Raw genomic sequence first — 15,106 nt, 5'->3', positions numbered from 1 at the left:
GAATTTGTAGCTGAAGTTTAAGACTAGTTGTGTTTTTTATGATTATTGCCCATATGTTGATTGTTGATTGATTGTATACAATGTATAATTTGAAATACATATTTTTCAGGTGTGAATGTGTATTTTCAGAATAAATTTCTAAACCAAATCATTGGCTTGGTTTACTTGTTTCTACACCTACAAAACCTATCTGATGTATAATAGACCTCTAACCATATACGTATAATAGAGCTCTAAAGTTATCCGTATAATAGACCTCTAACCATGTATGTATAATAGTCCTCTAAAGTTATCCGTATAATAGACCTCTAACCATGTATGTATAATAGTCCTCTAAAGTTATCCGTATAACAGACCTCTAACCATATACATATAATAGACCTCTAAAGTTATCCGTATAATAGACCTCTAACCATGTATGTATAATAGTCCTCTAAAGTTATCCGTATAACAGACCTCTAACCATACACGTATAATAGTCCTCTAAAGTTATCCGTATAATAGAACTCTAACCATATACATATAATAGACCTCTAAAGTTACCCGTATAATAGAGCTCTAACCACATATGTATAATAGACCTCTAAAGTTATCCGTATAATAGAGAGGACAGCTCCGTCACGTCTTTTACGATGCTGCTTTTTTTCCCTTGCGTTTTTCTCTTCTTCCCACGTTCTCTCTCTTCACTGCCTTCGCCTCCGCTCTGTTTCACTTCAGTCTTTCACTCTTGCTTCCTTCCAATAAGGACGGAGCTGCGGGAGAAAGGGCGCTATAGAGGATCGCTGTGGATAGCTGCTGCTGTGCTTTGACACCTGAGCTCCGTGGAAAACGATCTCAATACAATTCTGAAAAACGCGACTCCCAGAACGCCAGCCGAACAAGTCTCCACAGCCGAAGCGCTGTGTCTCTTTTCAGCTGGCGATAAACCTTTCCTCGATCCTTTGCGGACTTGTAAAACTGTTCATGATCAGAATAAAAAATGCTCACGCTAATACACAAGCACCCATGTCTCGCCAAAGCTGACAAATGAACAGACGGAAAAGCCGCACTGCACACATGAACAGGGGAATGAGCGAGCGAGCGGGGATAATGCGCCTCCTGCGCTTAAGAGCTTACAGCACCTGGTATTCCCAGCCAGTCTCCCATCTAAGAACTAACCAGGCCCGTCCCTGCTTAGCTTCCGAGATCAAACGAAATCAGGCATGCTCAAGGGGGTGTAGCCGTAAGCGAGAAGCGGAGGACAGCTCCGTCACTTCTTTTACGACGCTGCTTTTTTTGATTGTTTTGTGATTTTTTGCGATCTACCGGGTTGATTGCATACTTGATCTTGTGGTTTTCTGTGGTAAAACTGTGATTTCGTACTTAAAAGTAATACTCTTTTAAGTTTAACGATGGTTACTAAAAGGTCTGAATTCGAGTCGCTAGTAAGCATTCTCTCTAGCAGCGACAAGTCTGACCACGATCTCCGCCATATCTCCATCAGCAGAGAAGTTAGGAGAATAAACCTCCATTCTGTGAGAGAGCTAGCAAAGGACATGGAGAGTTTTGACCCTGCAGTGTCAGAGAATAATATCGAGAGTTATATTCAGGACCTCAGGTATAACCTGCAGTACCTGCCAAACGCCACAGAACAGGAGAAAGTGTTTCTGGTCAGGAAAACTACCAGCAGAGCTGTACATGAGTGGATGGCTAGGCAGATGAAAGAAGTCTGTAATGACTTTGAACAGCTTTGTCATGCACTTATCGAGGAATACAGTGCGTTTATTGACCTGACAGCTGCGATAGCCGCCGCCCTTAACATTAAGCACGAGAGAGCAGAGTCCCCCCGCGAATATTACGAGAGACTTAGATGAACTTATTTTGCAGGACGAAATGATGAGGGTTGCGAGGAGAACACAAATTTCAAGGGTTTATTCATCGCGAATCTCCACCCGTCAGTCAGAAAGATGATCTTAATGCATACAGATGCACAGACCATGAAAATGACTGATATTAAGAGATTCGTGCAGAAAGCCCGAATGGGAGTATGATGTCCAAAGTCGCTCTGAGCAAAAAGCTGCTAAAGCAACTGTATTCGCCGTCAGAGCCAGCAGGGTTAATTCCCCCCTGCTCGAAGGAGCACAGGCTCCTGAGCTGGCTAAGCCCCGTTCCAAAGCAGGCACGCAGGACCGCACCCAGCATCCTAAGTGCCATGAGAACACCGGGGGAGGGAAAGGGCTAGAAAAAGCTGAACAAAAAGATTCAGTAGCCGCCCGCCTGGCCAGGCTTGAACAAGCTTTATTAGGACAGGGACAACCGCTCCCCAAGGCTGCCGGAAGCGTGAATGAGCTGATACTCTCCACTGGAGGAGGCGGAGACCCGCCCCCTCTCCCTCCATCAGTCTATCTGATTGAGCAGAAGGGTTCCTGCCTGGATGAGGTCAGTCACTCCCAAGCGAGTGCTGACTCCACCCCTGAAGTCACAGAGCAGACAGTAAAACACAGAGGAAAAGCAGGAAGCTTTTACCTCAAGGCTGCCATGGGAGATGTCTTACCCAGTGAGACACTGATTGACACTGAGGTTGAAAGGTGTTTGATGTCACACGGCAAGCTCAAACGGGTAGAAAAAGAAAAGGGCATGCGACTCAGAGAGGAACCTTTGGTGGATCACCAGAAAGGCAAGGTGTGGAAACAGGTCAAGACTCCTAAGCCTTCTGTACAGAAGGAAAGGGGGGCCAAGAGGCAGACTGTGCTCACACAGTGCCCACCGAACACAGAAGCCTATGTGGAGATTCCTTCTGTTCCCTCTGGACAAGAAATAAAAATATTTTCTTGTTCCCCGGATCTACAAGGAAGTCGTGTCCCGGCTGAGGTCACAACAGCCTCCATGCCACAGGAGCGGTGCTCCAAGCAGCCGCCTGATCCACCAGGTAAAGCAAACCCCTTTTACATCCCTAAAGGGGAGCAGATCTCCCCACTTGGTGATGAAAAGGAGCTTTCCCTGTGCACCTTGGCACCCAAGAGGGGTCAGGACCACCACCCCGCAGTGGTGGAAGGGATCCAGATGGCAGGAGAGCAGGTTGGTGATGTAGCCCTCACCCTTAGCCCTGAGAGGTCCTCTATCAGTGAGGATCTGCTTGAGCAGCTGTCACAGGGCCACCACCAGGTGCCCCTGGTGCAACATTCACAGGTTAGACAGGAGGTCCAGCTGGACGCTGAGACTACTGCGCTGTGGACACACCTGATCCCAGATGCCAATTCCCTCTGCTGTGACCCAGGGAACCTGCAGTCAGGTAACATTATTTCTCACAACTACCGGGTAGTGAGTGAGACTGACCTGATTGTTCCTGCCTCAACGGCAGGGTTGCCAACACACCCAGTCCCCAGGAAGGGACAGGGAATGAAAGCCGAGCCGGTTTTCTTACAGCCACCAGCCCAGTCTGTCAGTCTGAGTCTGACCAACAGTGGTTCAGCCAGACTGGAGCTGGATGGTCAAGCCACCCGCCTGCCAGTGCAGGACATCGCAAAGAGGGGTGTCAGAATCCCTGCCTGCACTGACATGGGCCTGGTGGGTGATAGTAAGTTCAAAGACAGTGAACTAGCTATCCCAGTGCTGGGGCAGCTCCCTGAACCCCTAGCGAGGGAAGGGGGGAGCGAGCAGGTGTCCTACACCCACGCCCAGCTAACGATTGTAAACATGCCGATAGAGGGATTCCTCAATCAGGAAGGGTGCAGGGTGGACCTGAACAGTGAGAATGGGGTAACAATCCCAGATCACTCAGGTGCTCCAGATGACCACTCAGCCGAGGGTCAGGCATGCTCCACCGCTGCACCACCCCCTGCAGGGTTCCTAGAGCACAGGCATGAACAAATCGAAAAAGCAGATGCCCTGGAAAAGGAGGAGCAGCATCAGCAGCTGCGTCAGATCTCCCCAGATTTCCAGGATGTTGGTGCCCAAGATGCCACAAGGCATACTGAGAAAGACACCATGTACACGCTGCGCCAGCTTAGAAAGGCAACAGTCACTCAGAAGGAGATGACTGGGATCAGCCACCCGAAAAGACTTTTGGGAGGACTGATTGCTGCCGCCACTGTTGCACTTTTGCTTTTTCTGGTAGGTTTGTGTGCTACTGGCACTCTCACCCTGACTGCCCCAAGAAGGCAGGTGTCAGAGATGCCAGAGGGTAGTGACAGACTGTATCGACAGCAGCAAAGGCTGGAAAGCTTAGGGAAAACCCTACAGGCAACTTTCTATGCAACAGGGTTAAACCTTATCCCCCAACCAGTGGACATGATTGCCAGTGTTATACAGTGGGTTTATGCTTGTGTGCAACAGGCCAGAATGTTGACACAAGACCTGTTAAGAGAGTTTAGTGCCACTGTAGCCAGTCTAACCACGGCACAATTCCCAACCCACTTGATTCCACTCTTCTCAGTAGAGGAGTATGTGACATTAACCCCATCGCTCATAGCTCACCCAGAAGGCAATCCAAGATTGAATTTGGTTCCAAATCTTGAGATGGGTATGGGTACCAAAGCTATCCATTGGCTGTGTCTAAATGATTCACCAATGAAGGGTGTAAAGCTACTAACGAGCAGAGGGAGGTTAATGAACCCTATGAAGAGCAGGTGGGAAGTAAATGGCTGGTCAACACACCACATTTAACTGTCACCATGACTTGTGACAGGCATGATACAACTAACTAATAAAACAGTTCCTGCAAGTTCCCGAGGAGGCCATAGTACAGCTTGGTGACTTAACACTGTACTGTCTAGAACCAGACAATATAAGACCAAACTTGAGGTCATGGATGCCTTCAGGTGCCACACTATTGAATTGGATAGAAATCCAAGAAACACTAAGCCCTGAAGAGGTACAGGTAGTTAGTTTGCTTTAATGGAACAAACCTCCAAACCACCCTAGCAGATACCCAACACAGGTGTCGTGGTTTATCGAGGGGCTGGGAACAGAAACTGGTGTTATTGTAACACTGCTGCCGGGTAGCTGCATCATGACTGACAGTGTACTCTGAATGCTGTACTCTCACATCAAGATGTACTCCGGGTAGCACGAATGAGTCAAAGGTAGCATGTCAAAAGAAAGGAAGTTACTTCTTCCCAAATATCTGCCTACAGAGGTATCAGATATTGACAGTGAACTTCCTGATGTGTAATTCCTAGACTGAGATAATGTCTCCTGCCGTGTTTATACATACTCCTGATGTTATTCATCATGTTTGTTCCCAATGCTGGTTCCAGTATGAATTCTCGAGGAGTAATGTGGACATTTAATATTAATGTTCTAATGACAAGGGACATCACTTAACTCTGTTTTGTTTTGAAGGCAACAACGCCTCAGGACCTCTTGACCTTCAAAAAGGGGGGATATGTAGTGGCAATGCTTGTTAATAAGACAGAATTAAGTGTTTCTGAGCTTCCCAAATGAGGCCCCATTTCTCTGTTCATCTCTGTGGTGCAGCCACAGAGAGACCATTAGGGTGATTTAAGGTCCTAGGACAGCTCCCAAAGGGGGATGCACTTAGCTAAGCCTGGCTATCATGATCAATGGTCATCCATTGGCGCCTATCTGTCTAGGGAGTGCCAGATGGACATCTGGACTGCATTCCTAGGTGTCAGGAGTAAGTGACTCATATCTCACCTTGATCAACCAATCAGGGACTGGTAGGGCCCTACCAGTAACCCACGTGGGACTCTGATGCCCATGGAACTTTCAGCCAATGAACGAGCTGAAGTTCCTCCAGGTAAAAACAGGCAACACAGAGGGCCTGAGAGACTATTCTGTGGACTTTTCTAAAGGGAAGTCAAAGGAGAATTCCAGGGCAGGACAGCCCAAGAGCAGAAGGCTCCCAAGGGCAGGACATTCTCGCAGCGCGCCTCCTGACCATCCTGAGACTCAGCCCGGACAACCACGGAACGGCCAGTGTGTCCGAGTGCCAGAACTTTCCTTTGTTCTAAGAGTCTAGAGCGGAGGTTGCCAGAGAGTAACCAGAGGATCCACCCGAGGTTAGCACCAGCAGAAGGCCTCGTGAACAGGTCGGAACTGTGGACAGCTGAATCACTATTCAGAACTAGCTTCACCAGGAACGAACTGGTCCTCTTCCTGACTTGCTGGGACCCACAGTCATCTTTTCTCCTGTGCGCAAGCTTTGCTAGTTAAAGCCAGAACTAACTAGCTGGTCTTCAGAGAGCAGCGCAGAGCATCAGCAGCGCACCGTCGCAAGCCGCACAGCACAGCCTGGCACCGAGCCAGAGAGCGCAGATTGGACAGCAACAGCCTGCAACTGTTTCTTTGAGTCCGCAGGAGATCTGAATCCCCAGAGATTGGATGAGTATTCAACTTCAATGCATTACTGCTCGAGAATTCAATTGTTATCCCAACCAGTTGATACCAATTTAATTCCTAAGAGTTATGTACTTGTTTTGAGTATCTAATGTAGAAGTTATAACCAAGTTCATTTACGAAACGGTCTAAATGAATGATATACTGAACGTATGTCCTCTTGATATATGTAACTCTTTGTAACTGACTGAATATATACCTTTTGTATTCTGATAACCCTCTCGATAAGATCTGTTAGGTTTACATGCATATTCTATGTATTAATAAATGTATCCTCGTGTATTAGTACCTGTGTGTGTGCGTTGTTTGAGTTATATCGCATGGTTGGATTCTAAGGCCATCAAAAGAATCATTTTGTGATTTACTGCTACAATTAATAATTGTCCCAGTAAATGCCCAAACCCTACAGAACTGGTGCCTTCAGAGAGCACACTACACAGGGGTGGGATGTCAGAGCCATATGACATTGCTTTACACAGCGAGTGGCGGGGGTGGGATGTCAGGGCCTGACGATACTTCTTTACGCAGAGAGTGGCGGGGGTGGGATGTCAGGGCTTGACGACACTGCTTTACGCAGAGAGTGGCGGGGGTGGGATGTCAGGGCTTGACAACACTACTTTATGCAGAGAGTGGAGGGATGGGTGTCAGGGCCATACGACACTTCTTTACGTAGAGAGTGGTGGGGGTGGGATGTCAGGGCCATATGACACTGCTTTACACAGAGAGTGGCGGGGTTGGGATGTCAGGGCCTGAAGATACTGCTTTTCGCAGAGAGCGGAGGAGGTGGGATGTCATGGTTATACGACAGTACTTTCCACTAAGAGTGGTGGGGGTGGGATGTCAAGGCCATAAGACACTGCTTTATGCAGAGAGTTGAGGGATTGATGTCAGGGCCATACGACAGTGCTCCACTCAGGCCTGCTTGAATTTGTACTCCTCTCTCTCCCTACCTCTGCCTCTCCCTCTCTCTACCTCTCTCCCTACCTCTCCCTTTTCCCCTCCCTACCTCTCTCCCTACCTCTACCTCTCCCTCTCTGTGGGCAAGCAGGGGGCGCTCACCCTGCGGTCTGTGTGGGTCCTAATGCCCCAGTATAGTGACGGGGGACATGATCTGGCCCACCAGTGACGAGCAGGTTACCAGATCTAGACAAAGGGGGCAACTCTTAGTCATATGAGCTTAGTCACACATCGCAGCGATTAAAAAAACAAAACAAACATATTATGTCTGTAACTAACGACTTTTTTTTCCTACATTGAAAGTCTCTTTCCCGGGTGATTTTCTAGCACGACTGGGGCTCTTCATTTCTCCTCGGTGTCTCATCGTGGGCGGTTTTGAAACAGACCACAGAACCTGCCGCTGCAGTGCTCTCGGTTAGGGGCTCTCATCCTGCATCACCAATCTTCCACAGGAGGGACAGAGCTGGATTTCTGTCTGAAAATAAACTCCAGAGTGAGAGAGAGAGCAGAGAGGGGTAGGGAGAGGTAGAGAGAGGTAGAGCGTTAGAGAGGTAGAGAGAGGGAGAGAGGTGGAGGGCGAGGGGGAGGGAGAGAGGTGGAGAGAGAGGGGGTTAGGGAGAGAGGGAGAGGTAGAGAGAGGGAGAGGTAGAGGTAGGGAGAGAGGTAGGGAGGGGAAAAGGGAGAGGTAGAGAGAGGGAGAGGTAGAGGTAGGGAGAGAGAGGGAGGAGGAGTACAAATTCAAGAAGGAGAAAATCCACAACACAACACAGGCGTCGGCATGCGTGGGCTACAAAAGGAACAAGTAAAATGTTTCTTCCGGGCTGAAAAGAGAAGGAAGGAAAACACACCGTTGCGGCGCTACGACACGAAGACGCCGAGCCAGTTGAGCACAGCAAACCCAACCTGTTCTCACAAGTTGCTTGCGCTTCAGGCGAAATAAAAGCTGCTGAGATAAATCAGGAAAGCGGTAACTATTAGGACTACTCACTGTTCCTCAGGCTGGGACAGGAGATCCCACACTGTATTATTGTTATTTAGAGACAGGCTCACTGTCTGTTCCTCAAGCTGGGACAGTGGATCACACACTATATTATTATTACTAAGAGACAGGCTTACTTTCTGTTTCCCAAACTGGAACAGGAGATCACACACTGTATTATTATTATTGAGAGACAGGCTCACTGTGTCTTCGTTTGGGCTGGGACAGTAGATCACACACTGTATTATTATTACTGAGAGACAGGCTCACTGTCTGTTCCTCAGGCTGGGACAGGAGATCACACACTGTATTATTATTATTGAGAGAAGGCTCACTGTCTGCTCCCCAGGCTGGGACAAGAGATAACGCACTGTATTATTATTTAGAGACAAACTCACTGTCTGTTCCTCAGGCTGGGACAGTAGATCACACTGTATTATTATTATTGAGAGTCTGGCTCACTGTTCCCGAGGCTGGGACAGAAGATCCCACACTGTATTATTATTATTTAGAGACAGACTCACTGTCTTTTCCTCAGTCTGGGACAGGTGGTCACACACTATATTATAATTGAGAGACAGGGTCACTGTCTGTACCTCAGGCTGGGACAGGAGATCCCACACTGTATTATTATTATTGAGAGACAGGCTCACTGTCTGTTCCCCAGGCTGGGTCAGGAGCTCACATAGTATTATTATTATTGAGAGAAAGTCTCACTGTCTGTTCCTCAGGCTGGGACAGGAGATCATACACTGTATTATTATTATTGAGAGACAGGCTCACTGTCTGTTCCCCAGGCTGGGAGAGGAGATAACACTATATTATTATTGAGAGACAAACTTACTGTCTGTTCCTCAGGCTGGGACAGTAGATCACACTGTATTATTATTATGATTAAGAGTCTGGCTCACTGTTCCCCAGGCTGGGACAGGAGATCCCACACTGTATTATTGTTATTTAGAGACAGGCTCACTGTCTGTTCCTCAGGCTGGGACAGTAGATCACACTGTATTATTATTATTAATATTATTGAGAGTCTGTCACACTGTTCCCCAGGCTGGGACAGGAGATCCCACACTGTATTATTATTATTTTGAGACAGGCTCACTGTTTGTTCCTCAGGCTGGGACAGGAGATCACACACTGTATTATTATTATTGAGAGAGAGGCTCACTGTCTGTTCATCAGACTGGGACAGGAGATCACACACTGAATTATTATTATTGAGAGACAGGCTTACTCTCTGTTCCTCAGGCTGAGACAGGACATCACATACTGTATTATTATTGAGAGACAGGCTCACTGTTTCTCAGGCTGGGACAGGAGATCATACTGTATTATTATTATTGAGAGACAAGCTCACTGTTCCTCATGCTGGGACAGGAGATCACACTGTATTATTATTATTGACAGATAAACTCACTGTTCCTCAGGCTGGGACAGGAGATCACACACTGTATTATTATTATTATTTAGAGACAGGTTCACTATCTGTTCCTCATGCTGGGAAAGGAGATCACACACTGTATTATTATTATTGCCAGATAAACTCACTGTTCCTCAGGCTGGGACAGTAGATCACACTGTATTATAATTATTGAGAGTCTGACTCACTATTTCCCAGGCTGGGACAGGAGATCACACACTGTATTATTATTATTGAGAGAAAGGCTCACTGTCTGTTTCTCAGGCTGGAGCAGGATATCACACACTGTATTATTAGTATTGAGAGACAGCCTCAGTGCTCCCCAGGCTGGGACAGGAGATCACACAGTGAGTCTGTATCTCAATACTAATAATACAGTGTCTGTTCCTCTTGCTGGGACTGGAGATCACATACTGTTCTATTATTATTGAGAGACATGCTCACTGTCTGTTCCTCAGGCTGGGACAGGACATTCCACACTAGGTTATTATTATTGAGAGACAGGCTCCCTGTCTGTTCCTCAGGCTAAGACAGGAGATCACACACTGGATTATTATTATTGAGAGACAGGCTCACTGTCTGTTCCTCAGGCTGGGACAGGAGGTTTAGTGTTTGCAGGCGGCGGCTCCCCGTGCCCTGTCTGTGTGTCGTGCCCAAGAGCTCCTGGGAGGAAGAGAGAGCCCTCCCACTCGGGGGCTTTTCCACGGTCTGTGTGAGGGGGGCGGGTGTGTCCAGCAGCTTATCGAGCGGAAGCCTGGGGCGGCGGAGAGCTGTGATTGTTCCATTCTCCGACCACTCTCGGTGTAAACAAGTCCCTGCTGGTCTCTGCTTGAAATGCACTTTCCTGCGTTTGCTTTGGTGTAACTGGCTTCCCCTGCATGGGCGAATGTGAAGAAGATCCTTAGTAAGTCATTGAAGAAAACCGAGAAGAGGTCGGAGTGGCCTCTGTCGTTCATCAACGATCCAGTCAGGCAGTACTCCTCTGTAAAGCGCCGTTCGTTCACATCGATTGGCTTTTTTTTTGCCTTCATTCGTGCAAGTAGTAAAAGCAGACGCCACTATTTTGCCGTGACCTGGATTCAAACCGGGGTTGCTGTGGCCACAACGCAAAGTACTGATCACTATACGATCACAGCGAGTTACCGATACACACGTGGCAGGGCGGAAAAGGCTGTGCTCTCTTCGTGTGACATAATTCGGAAAAGTCCTGACGTTGCATTTCAACTGAGTCCCAGTATACATCGACCCTTCGACACTCTGAGTGACAACTCTCTTGCGTGTTTTCTCATATTTATGTAGTTTGCTTGCATGATGCCGGGAACAGTGTGGTTGTTTGCTGCCATATGGTCTAGCGGTTAGGCTTCCTGGTTTTCACCCAGGCGGCCCGGGTTCGACTCCCGGTATGAGAACGTGTCAGTTTTGCCTCCTGCTTTCCAAAAGATCAGCACCGTGTCCGAAGGAGCCGCTCGAACGTGCAAAACGTGCGAGAAGAGGGGGCGCTTGTTTCCAGCCGAAACTTCTCGCGTGTGAGACGAGCTGATCATCGCTGCAGGAGGTGGGAGGGTTACTCTGGTAGACAGGGCTGACCTTCGGCAATAGGATTTATACTCTCCAAGATGATATTTGCACTTTCCGGAGAGGCGATTTTCTCCACTTCAGTAGCCCGATTTCGTCGATTGCGTGGATAGGGCTGTAGAATGTGGCGCCGCCTTTCCTGCTCCGTCCATGACAGGCGTGCTAGTCTCTGGAGAGAGAGCACGGTCCATCAGCGCACTCCAATAAAGGCACTGGAAGCAGCTGAATCGCATTGGCGAAGCTCAGCACTGGGCCGCTGGGCACATTTTACCACCGTTTCCGTAGTGTAGTGGTTATCACTTTCGCCTCACACGCGAAAGGTCCCTGGTTCGAAACCGGGCGGAAACGGACTTCTTTTGTCGCCACGCACAAAAGGGGATTGGGGATTCGCCTAGCGCTGTGATCGAACAGACCCACTCACCTCTTAGTGTGGCGGGATCTGCACAGTGCATGTCGCAGCGCATCCTGCTTTCACTTCAATGCGCGTCCTGATGTACCCCGGTCTCCCGCGTGACAGGTGGGGACAGGTGACAGGTCCTATACTAACGATGAAGACATCGCTCTCTCCGACCCCCGGCATCGTGTCCGACCCACCGTGCTGGAAGCCGACGCGTGCTGTGATTTCTTTACGTAGCAGAAATGACAACCGAGGAGCCGAGAGATCATTTCAGCATTTCGCGTCTGAACAGAAAACACAAACGACCAACTCGGAATGACTTGCCTTTGACGCTTATCAAAGCGTTCTTTGTGCATCGAACAGACCCACTCACCTCTTAGTTTGGCGGGATCCGCACAGTGCATGTCGCAGCGCTTCCTGCTTTCAATTCAATGTGCTTCCTGATGTCGAGTCGTGTGCCGTGCGGAGGCTCTGAAAGCGAGAGCAATGAAAAGGTGCACGACGCTGTGAAAGAAAACAGAGAAGTGAAAGGCAGTCCTTTCTCTAAGGAGGTGAAAGAAAAGCTACTCCTAGTCAGGGAATTGAACCCCGGTCTCCCACGTGACAGGTGGGGATACTTGCCACTATACTAACAAGGAAGACATCGCACACTCCGACCCCCGGCATCATGTCCCGACCCATCGTGCTGGAAGGTGACGCGTGCTGTGATTCCTTTACGGAGCAGAAATGACAACCGAGGAGCCGTGAGATCATTTCAGCATTTCGCAGCAATTCAGCATTTCGAAAACAGAAACGACCAACTCGGAATGACTTGCTTTTGACAATTTTCAAAGCGTTCTTTGTGCACGACGACTGTGCCATCTAGCAGATACAAATGGGTTGTACAACTTTGAACTAGCAAATGGAAGAGAGCTAAGTCCCCTCTCTTTTAGCCCAGGTTCGATCTGTCTCCCAGAATCACCAGGGCACACACACACACTGTCTTGTTTCTTGTACACGTATAGTGTAAAAATGAAGAACCCAGGACGAAGATTTGACACTCGAAGAAACTCTTTATTATTTCACCTGTAACTCTGAACCAGTTAGCTCCTAAATTCACTATGACCTGTGTGTTATATATTTTAGAAAGAGCACTGTGACGTCAGAGACACCAGCCAGAGCGCCGGGATCAGAGAGCGAGACCGCGGGAGGCGCGCGGACCGCACTGCGGAGAGTTATTGATCACTTATCTAGCGACAACCTCGTCACTGTGCCCTGCTAGGCGTCTCGCCTTCGTCACAAAGAGCAGTGTGACGTTACGGACAGCTACTAATACTAATGCTAGTGTATTCCTGTTAATATTAGTGAGAGTACAACAGGTAGTTTTAATATTAATGCTAGTGTTCATGTGAGTATTAATAATGATAGCGCTACTGATAGTTGTAATGCTAGTATTCATGTAATATTAGTGCTTATTATAGATTTACTGTTAGACTATTTGCACTAGTAGTCATGTTAGTTTTAGTGGTAGCATTACTGTTATTATAAATATTAGTAGTGTAGTAGTAACTTTGTGTTATTGTTAGTAATAATGATAGTGTTAGTCATAGTGATAGTGTTACTGGTATTTTTGTTAGTGTTTGTTATAGTGTAACTGTAGGTAAGAGTGGTGTCCGTCATTGTGTGAGTTTGTGTCTGTGAGTATGTGTACTGTCTATGTGTGATTCTGTAAATGTGTGCGTATCAGTGTGTGAGTGTGTATCTCTGAGTGTAGTGTCTACAGTATGTGTGTGTCTGTGAACGTGTGCTAGTTTGTATTTGTGCATGTATGTGTCTGATTGTGTGTATAAATGTGTATGGTGTTAGTCAGTATGTGTAGTGTCTGTGTGTGTGAATGTGTGTGAGTGTGTAGGTATATCTGTCAGTGTGTGTAAATGTGTGTAGGTGGGCTTGGGCTCCAATGTTGTGTCTGATAGAAGTGACCCATCAGCAGGTGTTGAGGTCCAGAGCTGCTTGCAAATGGAATCACTTTCTAGAGTCCAGACCAATGTCTACAGAGCTGTGAGTGCTCTGTTTTTATCACTATTAGTAGTAATGACAGCAGTAATAGTAGCAGGAGTATTAGTATCAGAATTAGTATTAGAATCTGAAGTCATGGTCGTAGTAGTAATGGTAGTAGTGGTAGTAGCAGTTGTTTCAGTGGCAGCAGTATTAGTAGCAGTAACAGTACTACTAGTAGCTTTAGAAACATTAGTAGTAGCAGTAGGAGTAGCTGTAGTAGCAGTAGTAACACTAGAACCATGAGCAATAGTAACAATAGTAGTAGTAGTTATGCTGTATTTAAAATCTTTAGTTCAACAATATAGTAGAGCTGTGTTGGAGCCTCACTTTAATAATTGCAGCAGCAGGAGCAGAAGAGCAGGAGTCAAACAACAAAAAGAAACAGTAGTACTAGTAGCTTTAGTAGTAGTAGTAAAATATCACTAGTTGCTGTTGTATCAGTGGCAGCAGTAGTAGTAGCTGTCATAGTTGTAGTAGCAGTATTAGTGGTAGTAATAGCAGCAGTAGTATTTGTTGCAGCTTCACCATAATAACTACAGGAGCAGAAGAGCAGGAGTCTGTTTCAAAGTATTAAAAAACAACAAAATTATTAACTAGAAACTATCAGTTCTTGTTAATACAGCTGAACATCTGTGATTTAAGGCCACAATTCCTGCTGGGCTAGCATGAAAAAATGTCATATAATGATATGACAGCATATTTTTAGAGAGGGACATATTATCTTCAGTAAAACTGCACTATCTCTTCACTCCCCTGTCTTTAGGAAATGGGCCTGTTTCGACAGAGCTTTACTGGAACTGCAGGTCAGACTGTGCAGTGAGTTTGTGGTTTGTGCAGTGCAGTGTGATGAGGTATACAGGAATACAGCGCTGTACAGAGACACAAAGGGAGTCCAGTCAGAGCTCTATTGCTGTACAGTGAGACACACAGTGGAGCCCAGTGCTCAGAGCTCTAGTGCTGTACAGAGACACACGGGGAGTCCAGTCAGAGCTCTGTTCCTGTACAGTGATCTCACCAATCAGTGAAGTTAATCGATGATTCTATGGTTCTTCAGTTGAATTAATTGGTTGTGAGTATTGCCACTCTTACCAGTGGTATTATGATTCTCAGCAGCAGCAGACCAATGGTTGTGTCTACAAGAGTGACCAGTTGACCAGTCTGTAGCTCTGAGCAGTGGGACTCAGATCACACAGAAGACCTGTCTGTGTGTGATTCCACACCAGCCCTGGGATACAGCGTCTCCCACACATCTCTCGCAGACTGTCTTATAAATATACAGTTAAACAGAGTCTGATAACAGTTATACAGTTAATTAAATCATCAAACCGGCTGAGGAGCTGAGAGCTCGGGTGGAAATAAAACCAGGAGATACTCTTCAACCTTCAGGATCAGG

At 47.2% G+C, this 15,106-nt stretch overlaps 1 non-coding gene and 1 pseudogene across 1 annotated transcript; one reads left to right on the top strand and one right to left on the bottom strand.

The window, feature by feature from the left end:
• Positions 1-1,109: 1,109 nt before the first annotated feature.
• On the bottom strand, positions 1,110-1,228 carry LOC148826734 (5S ribosomal RNA; annotated as a pseudogene).
• Positions 1,229-11,551: 10,323 nt separating this feature from the next.
• trnav-cac (transfer RNA valine (anticodon CAC)) lies at positions 11,552-11,624 on the top strand. The gene has a single exon. It is a non-coding gene; the product is annotated as a tRNA-Val (tRNA).
• The last annotated feature ends 3,482 nt before the right edge of the window (positions 11,625-15,106 follow it).

Source organism: Atractosteus spatula, chromosome 10, assembly GCF_055471065.1.
Source record: "Atractosteus spatula isolate fAtrSpa1 chromosome 10, fAtrSpa1.hap1, whole genome shotgun sequence".
NCBI classification, from domain to species: Eukaryota; Metazoa; Chordata; class Actinopteri; order Semionotiformes; family Lepisosteidae; genus Atractosteus; species Atractosteus spatula.
This window is presented reverse-complemented; position numbering and strand designations above follow the sequence as displayed.